This window comes from Triticum urartu, chromosome 5A, assembly GCF_056163025.1.
Source record: "Triticum urartu cultivar PI428250 chromosome 5A, HENAU_Tu73, whole genome shotgun sequence".
Taxonomy (NCBI): domain Eukaryota; kingdom Viridiplantae; phylum Streptophyta; class Magnoliopsida; order Poales; family Poaceae; genus Triticum; species Triticum urartu.
The window spans coordinates 182,282,344-182,297,932 of NC_141877.1; positions in this window are offsets into that span (position 1 = coordinate 182,282,344).

Below are 15,589 nucleotides of genomic sequence, written 5' to 3' on the forward strand. Positions count from 1 at the left end.
ACAGCCCGGATTCACTCTCTGATGACCGACATGCTCGATGTGATTCATGTATTCCTGCCTCCATAGGTCTGTGCCGCTTTGGGTTCACGACCAGCCATGTCGGCCCGGGTTCTCGGTCATATGGATGCTAGCGACACTATCATATATGTGTGCCAAAAGGCGCAAACGGTCCCGGGCCATGGTAACGAGACACTCGTGGGATACCGTGCGTGAGGCCGCAATGTGATATGAGGTGTTACTGGCTAGATCGATGTGACTTGGAATCGGGGTCCTGACGAGAGGCAAGCCGAAGCGCGTTCCGTTTGCGTGAGCCATGTGCAGGACCGAACGTGTGTGCGGTGCAATGCGACCGCGACAGGGGTGCTGTGACTGTACCGCCTTTTTTCCTTTTAAACTAGGTGCTTCTCCCCCTAAAAAATCTTGTTGCTTCGCGCGATCCATCGATACTACTACTAGTAATCCGGTAATCCCGACTAAAACGGCGCAGGCGGGTCTTTTCCCGCGCGATATGCTGGGAGGTTGGCTTAGTTGGGTTTTTTAGGACATAATGTGAAATGTGTGAGCTTTTGATTGTAGATTGGGGGGAGGGAGGGGCCCACCATCATGAAAATCAGGGGAGGAGAGAGAGAGGCAATTTACGCTAACCCATTCGTAGGTTCCCGTAGATGTAGAAAAATGTGAAATGCATGAATGTGCATTTGCAGATAAGGCCTTCCCTCGTTCATCCTTTTCTCCCACAAGATCTTGATCTTACGTGCAACGCACGGGCATCTTGCTAGTACGCCTACAATATACTATATTATTGTGAAAGTTCATATACACCGGCCAAGATTAATGCAAACACGGCAGATTTTCATTACATTTCGAACTTTTATAGGACAGAAAAATAAAAGAAACCCGACCCTAAACCTATTCTACGGCGGCGACCGACATCCTCCATCTGCGATTTCCATGTACGAGGGTGGGGTTCAAGACCTGTGAAGTGAAGGTGCGGTCTCCGGCGAGGAAAAGTAGAACACGGGAGACGGATTGGCCAGTTGGCACACCATGCCATGCTGCCTCCCATGCCCTACTCATCCTCAGAGGAGTCCCAGACCTCGGCGGTGTCGGACGTTGGACGGCGACAAGTAGGACACGTGGCTGACGGTGCTCCCGTCATCGGACGCCAGCGTGGCCACCGCTTGTGCGGCGACTTGAGTGAGGGCGGCGACCTCGAGCTCCATCCCCGAAGACAAGCTCTCCCGCAGAGCGTTCGCGCTTGCGGTCATGGAGGATGAGGTGCCAAGTAGGAGGATGATGCGCTATGGTGTGGAGGTTAGCTGGGCGTTGCCACTTTAAGTAGCGCATTCCGGTGAGGCCAAGCGTCCTGGTGCGCCATTAAGTCGCCAGAGTTGGTTCCTCGAGCACCAAGCCTCTTAACAACGGCATACGGACGGACGGCATGAATGCGGGCAGCTGGCGCCGGCTGGGAACGCACCGCACGACGGTGCAAGGGACGAGGGTTTTTGGTGTGCCAGGGTAGTCAGCTGCGGTCGTGGCAACGTTGGAGATTCCCTTTGCTCACATGCGATCGACGCATGTCATTAAAAAAGCAAGACGACCCGGCATGGTGTCAGGTCCTGAGGATGCAGTTGGCCGCGCTACACCACTCCGCGGACGCGTCCCAGCGCCCTGTGCATCCTCGACGAGCCGGGTGTTGGGGTGTGTTTGGATTGTGGCCAAAGTGCACCTTACGAAAATTTTGGTCATGACCCAAAGATTGGTCTTTGTTTGGATGGTTGCCATTTTTTTAGGTTTTGGTCAAGACCCAAAAATGGATGGTTGCCATTTTTTGGCATGCCAATGAACTTTAGCCAACTCTAGTTCATTTTTCTTGCTGATGTCGGCCAAATCATGGGCAACCAAAACCTCAACAAAAATTTTGGCTACCCAATGATTTGATGGGGCAACCTTGGGCACAAACCAAACATACTGTTGGTCGTGCCACATCACTAACGCCACCCTCGGCACACTGAAACCGGCCATGTATAGTGACGATGAGCGTGTCGCTCACTGCGGTCGCTGTGTCCAGAGGCAGTGCTGGAGCCGCACCACGTTGTTGGCCCCCACGACCCACATGAACGGTTGCCGGTGGCGAGGAGGTCATGGGCTAGATCCTCCATTGGACTAGTTTGTGCTACGTCGTCCCGACAGGTGTGCCCCACATGTTGGTTTCCCTGTTTTCCTGGCCATATTCAAGCGTAAGTGCTCCGCGTTGCGCATTAGGCCTTTCACTATGTAGGCCAAGCGAGACAACTTATTGTTTATTTGAGCCGTTCAAGTATAATCATGTGGCGTTTGATTATTTCTCATTCCTCTCCAACCTTCTTCTCCATCGATCATGTAGCCCTCCGCTCAAGTCCATCCTCCCGCATGCCTCATTTTAACATTCCGCCGAGTATCATTCGCATGTGGGCCTAGACCATGCTTGAATTTCCAATGCTTATTTGGAATTTGTCCGACATGCATACAAACAAACGGTTTTTTTGAAGTTTCACTTTGCCTCCACTACGTGTCGCTTCGTGTCTTAGTTTTAGTATCCCATTCGGTTCATGCCCTGACACATGTTGACGAGATCGATCGATGTTTAGATATCAATTGCGTGTCGTGCAAGGAGATAAAGGTTTGGTCTATTTCTATGATAGAAATGATCCGCGGGGGGGGGGGGTATGTGGGGATCAGAGGGAGTATATTGTACGTTCATAAGCGAAACGAACGTATTGTACCCACCCTAGTCCTCTTTCAATCGATCTCTGGACCCCAAGATGAAATCAAGAGAGAACGAGTGGCGGCATGTGTGATACCTAAGGCGGATTGAAAATTCCGAACCGGTGATCATAGCATCCGCAAATCATATATAAAGGGTATTCAATGTTCGTTTCGTTTTTGAACGTACAATATAATCCCACCTATCCTTTCTAGTTTACATATAAGTTTTATGTGTAGTCAAAGTATCTCTACTTTGATAAAAAAAGTATCAACATTCAACAATGCCAAATCAATATTGTTAGATTCATACGTACTCCTAGATTTGTACTCGAGATGGTTTCCAATTTGTTTTCAACCACATGAATGTGCTTGTTCTCGCGCATGCTCTTCCTACTAGGATTTCGCCACGTATAGCTAGTCCAATAGTAACTTTTTTTAAGCTCCCTGTCCAATAGTACTAGTGGAGTACTGACAACATCTGTACTAGAGTATGCAGTGCTCATAGTTGTACTCCCTCCTTCTATTTATATAGGGCCTATGTGGAGGAGAGAGATGTGAAAAAGTAACGGGCGTGAACTCTCATGCAAGAGCCTAGCTATATATGCATTGCTAGTTAAATACGTACAATAAATATGAAGAAAGAGATGGAGAGGAGATGGAAAAAAGTACTAATACAATAGCCAACCTTATAATTTTTTTGCGGGAAATAGCCAACCTTATAGCCCACACTACTGTATAAGTGCATATAATAGATGATGGCTATGGATGACATGGCAGTTCCTTATAGCCATCGACTGGCCATATTATTAACCATGCTCTATTGCATTTTTCAAAACCGCATTTGACTATTGATGAGATTAATAGTACATGAGATGTATTATGTGAAAATTATATCGTTGGAAGCTCCTTTCACATATGTATCCCTGCCTTACCCTCCCTTTTGGTCACTTACTGGAGGACCCCATGCTTGCTAGGCCCCGCATGTCAGTTACTCAATGGGTTCGGCCACGTCAGGGGATCCTCATCCGTAGTATACTCCCTCTGTTTTTATTTACTCCGCTTAAAATGACGCGCGCGGGGGAGGGGGAGGGACGTCGGTTTGCTCTCAACTGCGGTCCCACAAGCGAGCGAAAACGCAAGATGAAGCATGTTCCATTCGGTGAGCGACATGGAGGGTCCAGCGTGCGGGCTGCAACCCGAACGCGACAAGAGCGATGTACAGTCAGAACCGATTGACCGGTCGTCACCGGAACCACTATTCACACCAAAACCTTCACTGCTCGGCCTACGCCAGCCACTGCCCTAAAACCACACCTAATCTCCAGCCCCTTCCCGCACCTTTTGATCCCCTAGCCCGCATCAAGCGTCCCCTAGTTCGCCAGAAAGCCATCGTGCGCCGCAAGATCACGTACTACAAGATGCTGACGCCGACTCCGCGCAGAAATCGCGGCGGCGGTTGGCGCCAGAGACTTCTGTTCCCAAGCTCGCTTTGCGGCAGGCCAATCCCCGAGTTCTCTGGAGCCAATCTACGAGGAGGAAGTTGGTCCATGGCGGTGGTCACAGCGCAGAAGGCCCCCGATGGGTATGAGATGATGGACATCGACTTCGTGTTGGCGTCCGAGTCCCCCATGGTGTAGGCAAACCAACGGTTCAACCTGGCGATAGTATAGGAGGGCTGGGGGCAGAGGCTCAACTCGACGAGGAGCGCGTGCATGCCGCTGCCATCGAGGCTCTCCTGTAGGCGGAACTGGATGTCGTGGATGTGAACCGGGTGGCGGAGGCTCAACTTGAGGCGGAGCGCACGGATGCCGCCACCATCGAGGCCCTCCTGCAGGCGGAACCGGACGTCCTAGACTTGAACCGGGTGGCAAAGGCTCAACTTGACACGGAGCGTGCGGACGTCGCTCTCATCGAGGCCCTCCTGCAAGCGGAACCGGATGTCCTGGACTTGAACCGGGCGGTGGAGGCTCGACTCGACGCGGAGTGCGCGGATGCCGCTGCCATCGAGGCCCTCTTGCAGGCAGAACCGGACGTCCTCGACTTGAACCGGGTGGTGCTCTCATCCGTGCAGAGCACCCACATGCTCCGCTTGAACGAGTAGCTGGAGGCTGAGGACAACCACGGTGTGGAGACACACGTCGGCAGCTATGGCTGGTTCACACAGGCAGCCAAAGACGATGAGGTCGTCTCGTTCCATGAGCAGTGATAGTTTTTATTTATGTTGTTGTTTTTATGGATCTTTTGATGTGTAGTAAAAACGTATATTGTTATGCAAGTCGCCTGACTTGGGTCAGACTACCATTTCAGGCGGCTGGATGAATATCCTACGTCTCCTAACCCTTCTTCCTCACCTCTTCTTCTTCCCCAATAGACCACCGCACGGGCCGTACGGATACTCCCCAACATGCGGTTGGATAAACATACTCTATGAACAAAAATTATGTGCCAGCGGTAGGATGGCTGAATTTGGTTTGTTCACATGCGACAGCACGTGTCAGTGAGGGTGCGTTCCCTTGGTTGGGTTAGCGGCGTGCAGGAGCGACTGTGCATGTGAGGGTGCGGTGCGACCGCGGCATGCAAGAGCGACCGTATGAGGGTGCGGTGCAACTGCGACAGCCGTGTGCAAGTGTACCTCCTTTTAATTTTGAAAACTTTAGGCAAGCTTGGCAAAAATGTGTGGCGAAGTATGGCAATGCAAGGCTAGTAAGAGGATGATGACTCAACATAAAAGTAAATAGATAGGCTCTTCACAGAGGGAAGCAGGGATTTGTAGAGGTGTCAGAGCTCGGTTTTAAAATAGAGATGAATAATATTTTGAGCGGTATACTTTCATTGTCAACACAACCAAGAGATGGCGATATCTTCCATGCTACACACATTATAGGTGGTTCCCAAACAGAATGGTAAAGTTTATACTCCCCCTCCACCAACAAGCATCAATCCATGGCTTGCTCGAAACAACGAGTGCCTCCAACTAACAAGAGTCCCAGGGGGAGTTTTGTTTGCAATTATTTTGATTTAGTTTGCATAAAGCATGGGACTGGGCATCCCGGTGACCAGCCATTTTCTTGTGAGTGAGGAGCGGAGTCCACTCCACTTGAGAATAACCCGCTTAACATGGAAGATACGGACAGCCCTAGTTGATACATGAGCTATTTGAGCATACAAAACAGAATGTTTATTTGAAGGTTTAGAGTTTGGCACATACAAATTTACTTGGAACGGCAGGTAGATACCTTATATAGGTAGGTATGGTGGACTCATATGGAACAACTTTGGGGTTTATGGGATTGGATGCACAAGCAGTATTCCCCCTTAGTACAAGTGAAGGCTAGAAAAAGACTGGGAAGCAACCAGCTAGAGAGCGACAACAGTCATAAACATGCATTAAAATTAATCAACACTGAATGCAAGCATGAGTAGGATATAATTCACCATGAACATAAATATCGTGAAGGCTATGTTGATTTTGTTTCAACTACATGCGTGAACATGTGCCAAGTCAAGTTACTTAAATCATTTAGAGGAGGATACCACCCTATCATACCACATCACAACCATTTTAATACCATGTTGGCACGCAAGGTAAACCATTATAAGCTCCTAGCTAATCAAGCATGGCACAAGAAACTATGATCTCTAGTTGTCATTGCAAACATGTTTATTCATAATAGCCTGGATTAGGAACGATGAACTAATCATATTTACAAAAACAAGAGAGGTCGAGTTCATACCAGCTTTTCTCATCTCAGTCAGTCCATCATATATCGTCATAATTGCCTTTCACTTGCACGACCGACCGATGTGGATAATAATAATAGTGTGCATGCATTGGACTAAGCTGGAATCTGCAAGCATTCAATAAACAGGAGAAGACAAGGCAATATGGGCTCTTTTGTCAGATCAACAATAATGCATATAATAGCCACTTCAACAATTTAATCATGGTCTTCTCCTATCGACCACCAAAGAAAAGAAAAGAAATAAAACTATTTACACGGGAAAGCTCCCAACAAGCAAAAGAACAGGAAATCTTTTTGGGTTTTCTTTTTAATTACTACTACAAGCATGGAAAGTAAACTAATTAAAAGCTACAACTAATTTTTTTGGTTTTTCTTAAGGTTTATTAAACACATAAGAAGAAAGGATAAAAAGGAAAATAAACTGGCATGGATATTACAATGAAAAAGTATGAGCACCGACATCTAGCAATGAGTGTGTGAACATGAATATAATGTCAGTGAGAAATAAGTACTCCCCCAAGATTAGGCTTTTGGCCTAAGTTGGTTCATTACCACGGGTGGCCTGGCGGATATCCATAGTTGTAGCCAGGGTCGTACTGAGATGTAGCGGCTATCGCCTCCTGAGCTGCAGCGTGGCGACGAGCGGCCTCCGCCCTCCTCTCGTACTCATCTGCCTCCTCTCTGGTAATAACATATCTTCCTTTTGCCTAATAATCAAAGAAGGCAGGAGCAGGGAGAGTAATACGGACAGCACGGCGTCTGTCAAAGATTAAGCGATACTGGAGAGGTGATACATTCCTCTCAACAAACTGGTGGTGAACCATAGCATTAAAGTCTAGGTAAGCAGGAGGCAATTCAATACCATCATTATGTATGGTTACACCAAGAAAATCAGCTAAGCGGGTTGCATAAATTCCACCAAAGAAATCTCCATTAAATCCATTATTATGCAACCTACATGCAACAATGGCTCCCAAATTAAAAGATTTGTCTTCTAACACAGCACTCCTAAGAATATCGAGGTCAGGAACACACATATGACATGCTTCATCTTTACCATTTATGCACCTACCTATGAAGAGAGCAAAATAATGTATAGCATGAAAATGAATGCTCCCTATGGTAGCTTGTGCTATATCTCTAGATTCCCCCACAGTTATGCTAGCAAGAAAATTTCTAAATTCAGATTTGCGGGGTTCACTAGCACTACCCCATTGCGGAAGTTTGCAAGCAGTGGTAAAATCCTCTAAGTCCATCGTATAAGATTTTTCATAAAGATCAAACAGGATAGTTGGAGAATTACGTGAAGATGAAAATTCAAACCTCCTCACAGCGGAACTAGTGAGATAGTGGTACTAGCGGCATTTTTCTGCCTCGAAGCTCACAAGATCCGTGTTACGCAAATATGAGTTAAATTCTTCCTTGATTCCTGCTCGATCCATAAAGTTTTCTGAAGGCCATTCATAGGGCCGCATTGGAGCATCCCTTGGTGGCTCATCGTCAGCATCACGCATTGCAAGCCTGGGTCCTTGCTTCCTTGAAGAACAACCTTGGTAAATTTTCCTAAGCATATTTCTTCCCCTGAAAAATTTCTGAAATTTTTAGTAACTTCAAACAAAAGTGAATCAAGCTCGGTAAAATTGATAGCAACTACTCCTACAAGTGCCTAGAGCCTACATCATGCATTAGAACTACTTGGAACCATATAAATTTGACATGCAAGCTCAAGAACATGGTCACCTAGGAAGCACAAATTTGCAATGAATAGAGCACTAGAACAAAAACTAATTGGACCAATGGAGGAGTCACATACCAAGGAACAATCTCCCCAAGCAGTTTTGTGAGAGGTGATTTGAGCAAGGAGATCGAAAATCGCAGCAAAATGAGCTAGAACTCGTGCTTGAGCTGGATGGTGATTTTTTGGGAGGAAGAAGAAGTGTGTGGGTGAAGGAATAAGTGGAGGGGAGCCACCGTGGGCCCACGGGGCATGGGGCGCGCCCAGGGGGTGGGGCGCTTTCTCAGTGCCAGGTATTCTCAAATATTCCATAAAAAATCATATTCCATTTTCAGGGCATTTGGAAAAACTTTTATTTTCGGGGTATTTTTATATTGCATCGGTAGATCAGAAAATAGACCGAAAAATACTATTTTTACTTTATTTCAACTAAATAATAGAAATTAGAAAGAGGGTACAGAAGGTTGTGCCTTCTAGTTTCATCCCTCTCATGCTCATCAAAAGGAATCCACTAACAAGGCTGATCAGGTCTTGTTAACAAACTCATTCCGAATAACATGGAACCGGAGAAATTTCAAATAACACTAGGTTACCACAACGGGGATATGCACATCCCAATAATAAGAATATCATATTTCTTCTTGACAGTAGGAAGAGGAAATTCAAAACCTCCAAATATAATCAATGGAATTTTTCCAATAGAGTTGATACTATGAACTTGAGGTTGTTTCTTCGGAAAGTGTACCGTATGCTCATTACCATTAACATGAAAAGTGACATTGCCTTCGTTGCAATCAATAACAGCCCCTGCAGTTTTCAAAAAGGGTTTTCCAAGAATAATAGACATACTATCGTCCTCGGGAATATCAAGAATAACAAAGTCCATTAAAATAGTAACATTTGCAACCACAACAGGCACATCCTCACAAATACCGACATGTATAGCAGTTGATTTATCATCCATTTGCAAAGATATTTCAGTAGGTGTCAACTTATTCAAATCAAGTCTACGATATAAAGAGAGAGGCATAACACTAACACCGGCTCCAAGATCACATAAAGCAGTTTTAACATAGTTTCTTTTGATGGAACATGGGATAGTAGGTACTCCTGGATCTCCATGTTTCTTTGGTATTCCACCTTTAAAAGTATAATTAGCAAGCATGGTGGAAATTTCAGCTTCCGGTATCTTTCTTTTATTTGTAACAATATCTTTCATGTACTTAGCATAAGGATTCATTTTAAGCATATCAGTTAATCGCATACGCAAAAAGATAGGTCTAATCATTTCAGCAAAGCGCTTAAAATCCTCATCATCCTTTTTCTTGGATGGTTTGGGAGGAAAAGGCATGGGTTTCTGAACCCATGGTTCTCTTTCTTTACCATGTTTCCTAGCAACAAAGTCTTTCTTAGCATAGCGTTGATTCTTTGATTGTGGGTTATCAAGATCAACAACAGGTTCAATTTCTATATCATTATCATTGCTAGGTTGAGCATCATCATGAACATCATCATTAACATTTTCATTAGGTTCATGTTCATTACCAGATTGTGTTTCAGCATCAGAAATAGAGATATCATTTGGGTTCTCAGGTGGTTCAGCAATAGGTTCACTAGAAGCATGCAAAGTCCTATCATTTTTCTTTTTCTTCTTTTTAGAAGGACTAGGTGCATCAATATTATTTCTCTGAGAATCTTGTTCAATTCTCTTAGGGTGGCCTTCAGGATACAAATGTTCCTGAGTCATTTTACCGATTCTAGTAGCCACTCTAACAGCACAGTCATTATTCTTACTATTCAATTCATTGAGAAAATCATTTTGAGATTTGAGTACTTGTTCTACTTGAGTGGTAACCATAGAAGCATGTTTACTAATGAGTTTAAGTTCACCTTTGACATTAGCCATATAATCACCCAAGTGTTCAAGCATATTTGAATTGTATTTCAATTTTTTACCAAAATAAGCATTAAAATCTTCTTGCTTCACCATAAAATTATCAAACTCATCTAAGCATTGGCTAGCAAACTTAGTAAGAGGGATTTCAGCTTTATCATATCTATAGAGAGAATTTACCTTTACTACCTGTGTCGGGTTATCAAGACCATGTATTTCTTTAATAGGTAATGGATTAAGATCATATGTTTCTTCAACAGGCGGTAAATTAAGACCATGTATTTCTTCAATAGGAGGTAAATTCTTAACATCTTCAGCTTTAATACCTTTTTCTTTCATATATTTCTTTGCCTCTTGCATATCTTCAGGACTGAGAAATAGAACACCTCTTTTCTTCGAAGTTGGTTTAGGAATAGGCTCAGGAGCTGGCTCAGGATGTGTCCAATTATTTTCATTTGTCAACATATTATTCAATAGAATTTCAGCTTCATCCGGTGTTCTTTCCCTGAAAACAGAACCAGCACAACTATCCAGGTAATCTCTGGAAGCATCGGTTAGTCCATTATAAAAGATAGCAAGTATTTCATTTTTCTTAAGAGGATGATCAGGCAAAGCATTAAGTAACTTGAGAAGCCTCCCCCAAGCTTGTGGGAGGCTCTCTTCTTCAATTTGTACAAAATTATATATATCCCTCAAAGCAGCTTGTTTCTTATGAGCAGGGAAATATTTAGCAGAGAAGTAATAAATCATATCCTGGGGACTACGCACACAACCAGTATCAAGAGAATTAAACCATATCTTAGCATCACCCTTTAATGAGAACGGAAATATTTTAAGGATATAAAGGTAGCGAGATTTCTCATCATTAGTGAACAGGGTGGCTATATCATTTAATTTAGTAAGATGTGCCACAATAGTTTCAGATTCATAGCCATGAAAAGGATCAGATTCAACCAAAGTAATTATATCAGGATCAACAGAGAATTCATAATCCTTATCAGTAACACAGATAGGTGAAGTGGCTAAAGCAGGGTCAGGTTTCATTCTAGCATTAAGAGACTGATGCTTCCATTTAGCTAATAACCTCTTGAGCTCGTATCTATCTTTGCAAGCTAAATAGCTAAAGCAGCTTCTTTTTCCAAAACATAACCCTCAGGAATAACAGGTGATTCATATTTATTAGGGGGAGAGTCTTCATCATCACTTTCATCAATGTTATCAGTTTCAATAATTTCATTCTCTCTAACCCTAGCAAGTTGTTCATTAAGAAATTCACCAAGTGGCACAGTAGTATCAAGCATAGAAGTAGTTTCATCATAAGTATCATGCATAGCAGAAGTGGCATCATCAATAACATGTGACATATCAGAACGAATAGCAGAAGCAGGTTTAGGTGTCGCAAGCTTACTCAAAACAGAAGGTGAATCAAGTGCAGAGCTAGATGGCAGTTCCTTACCTCCCCTCGTAGTTGAGGGATATATTTTTGTTTTCCTGTCTTTCAAGTTCTTCATAGTGACCAGCAGATATAAATCCCAAGTGACTCAAAGAATAGAGCTATGCTCCCCAACAACGGCGCCATAAAATAGTCTTGATAACCCACAAGTGTAAAGGATCGCAACAGTTTTCGAGGGTAGAGTATTGAACCCAAATTTATTGATTCGACACAAGGGGAGCCAAAGAATATTCTCAAGTATTAGCAGTTGAGTTGTCAATTCAACCACACCTGGATAACTTAGTATCTGCAGCAAAGTATTTAGTAGCAAAGTAATAGGATAGTAATGGTAACAGTAACAAAAGTAATGGTAACAAAAGTAATATTTTTGGTGTTTTGTAGTGATTGTAACAGTAGCAACGGAAAAGTAAATAAGCGAAGAATCAATATATGAAAAGCTCGTAGGCATTGGATCGGTGATGGAGAATTATGCCGGATGCGGTTCATCATGTAACAATCATAACATAGGGTGACACATAACTAGCTCTAATTCATTAATGTAATGTAGGCATGTATTCTGAATATAGTCATACATGCTTATGGAAAAGAACTTGCATGAAATCTTTTGTCCTAATGGAAACTAAGGGATATTAAGGCCTCTTTTAATAGAGTACTGGAACAAAGCATTAGCACATAGTGAATACATGAACTCCTCAAACTACAGTCATCACCGGGAGTGGTCCCGATTATTGTCACTTCGGGGTTGCCGTATCATAACACATAGTAGGTGACTATAGACTTGCAAGATAGGATCAAGAACTCACATATATTCATGAAAACATAATAGATTCAGATCTGAAATCATGGCACTCAGGCCCTAGTGACAAGCATTAAGCATAGCAAAGTCATAACAACATCAATCTCAGAACATAGTGGATACTAGGGATCAAACCCTAACAAAACTAACTCGATTACATGATAGATCTCATCCAACCCATCACCGTCGAACAAGCCTACGATGGAATTACTCACGCACGGCGGTGAGCATCATGAAATTGGTGATGGAGGATGGTTGATGATGATGACGGCGACGAATCCCCCTCTCCGGAGCCCCGAACGGACTCCCGATCAGCCCTCCCCAGAGGTTTTAGGGCTTGGCGGCGGCTCCGTATCATAAAACGCGATGAATCCTTCTCTCCTATTTTTTTCTCCCCGAAAGCAAATATATAGAGTTGGAGTTGAGGTCGGAGGAGCTCCAGGGGGGCCACGAGGTAGGGGGTGCGCCCAAGGGGGCAAGCGCGCCTCCCACCCTTGTGGCTAGGGTGTGGGCCCCCTGGTCTTAATCTTTTGCAAGGATTTTTTATTATTTCCAAAAAGACGTTCCGTGAAGTTTCAGGTCATTCCGAGAACTTTTGTTTCTGCACATAAATAACACCATGGTAATTCTGCTGAAAACAGCGTCAGTACGGGTTAGTTCCATTCAAATCATGCAAGTTAGAGTCCAAAACAAGGGCAAAAGTGTTTGTAAAAGTAGATACGACGGAGATGTATCAAAGGCCTAGACCCAAATAGGATAAGTACGTAGTACTACATACTAGGAGTACTAGTGTTAAAAAAGAAAGGCGGGGTTTTCCTTCACGGGATTAATCAATACAAATCCTCGTTTCACGTGTCAATTAATGCGTATTTTTTTCTCCAAAGCCCAAAGAGCTAACCATAAGCATTGTGTTTGACGGAGAACACCACTAAGGGAGACCACGGTAAGTCGTTCACAAGTGCCGCCTGCAAGCCGAGACAACCGCCTTATTTGCAACCAGGAAGTCCATTGAACGAATGGACGCGTAAATGTACTAGTACTACTCCTACACAATATCGTCGTCCATCCAGCTTAGTGCGGTGAGATGGTTTCTCGAAGAAGATGGTGGAGAAGCGGAGTCAGCAAAGAGTGAAATGATGGTTGCTTCATCCGTGCTTTGTGATTTGACGCCTCACTGCTTTGTGATTTGTGATAGAAGGGACAGGGGAGTAGACTCTGTCCTCTATACTGTACATGCGTCCAAGCATGGGAGAAAGAGGAGAGACGTTGCATTTTTTATTCCTTCAATCAATCAATCAATCAGGGAGCTTCGGTTCCATCCTTTTGGCTTTGGTAACACCGTCCACAATGGTTCGCACGATGCCAAAAGCTATTTTCACATTTGGCTACACATTGTGGATGCCCTTAACCGTACCACTTGGTTTTGCTCCCGTGTGTTATCTATACAAATCTCAATTATATATTGATCTAAAAAATTGTAGAATCAAGATTAGTAAAAAGGAGGTGATTTTGCCACGCGGATGGCGGGGGAGGTTTGTTATTTTTAGGGGACATTGTCCTAGCCGTTTGCTAATATGCGGTCCCACGTGTCAGTGCTTTACCAAGCCGATCCACTTCCCACATGAGGCAGAACAACGGCAGGAGCAACACGTGGTTAACTTGAAGAAGATGAGGGAGAAGCGGATTCAGCAACGAGTTAAATGATGGTTGCTTCGTCCCTCCAACTTATTTTTTTAGCATTATTACTTCGTCCCTCCAACTTAACTGCGGGAAAGGTGCAACTTTGTGATTTGACGCCTCATTGCTCATTACTATGCCGGCGCCATGACTGGGTGCTTCACCCCGGATGCTCTGCATTGTATTCCGGTATGGCATGTGGAACCGGTAGCTTAATGCACAACATGTCGGCGAAAGGGGCTAGAAGATTTATGAAGGCGAGCGCTCCACTCTTACGACAAAGGAGTACACGACATGACGGCCCAGTGAACTATCACTTGTACTGTATATAGTACTATAGTTTTGTTGATTCGCACGATCCATCGATACAAACCCGATTAAACAGGAAAGGGCAGGATTTTTCCCGCGCGGTATATGATACTGGCCATACATTTCAAAGGCAATTTTAATGTATGCAAACTGAATAGTTAAGTAACAATATGATATCTAGTAAAACTAAAAACACATATGATTTATTGTGTTAGAGTGTAGTAGTAGTGCTGTATTGCATAGTTGTTAGATGTAACATGCGAGAACTTGTAGAGATGTAGTCTTGGAGGGCCTACAGAGAGAAAAGCATAATACGTTCACCAAACATCAGAATAAGCTGATTACAGTCACTATATACGTTTTGCGGTGATTATACAGTCACTTGCTCACAGTTCAGCATCGGATTGCACTTTGTTGACCGTCCAAATAGTCTGCGTGGCACCATGTTGACTAGTTAAATTGACCATGTTCCTTGTGGGTCCCACCTGTCAGTTTGCATAGGGAAAAGGTCAGATAAACACAAATTTACGCAGGCGCGACAAGACTCCACCCCGTGTGAGGGAATCACCTGGTTGTGTATGTGTCTGTCAGGGCCTGATGTGTGCGCATGCACGTGTAGGTTGAGCACTTGAGCGTGAGAGTGTGTGTGTGGTGTACTGGTGTGTGCATGCATGCGTGCGTGTGTGTAAGTGAGTGTTGCGTGTGTGCGTGGCTACGTGTGTATGTGTGAGTGTTGCGTGCGTGCGTGGGTGCATGTGTTCGTGTGAGTGTGGCATGCATGCAGTTCGTGTGCATGTGTGCGTGTGTGTATAATCACCACACCAACTCCTATGTGTTAAAACAGACGGCTCAACATACCAATACAAGGCCACCTTGTCCGATGTGCCTGCGGTCATGACTTCGAACCACCGTCCAATATTTTTTGTCGTTTGTTTTCATTCTTACTAGCAAGATGCCCGTGGGTTGCACGTAACATCAAGATGCATTTGTATGACTAGTTTATCTTGTGAGAGAAAAGGATGAACGAGGGAAGGCCTTATTTGCAAATGTGGAGAGGTGTGTGGGTACCTTTTTGCAAAATTGTCATAGTTTCTTTCCTATCCGTCAGATATAAATCGGACGGCCTATATTGCAGGATGGCAGGCACACCATCATCACCAACTCTGTTTTTTATCAGAGTGTATTTTATCCCTACTCTTATAAAAAGCATAGTCGGTGATGATCGTGTGCCTGC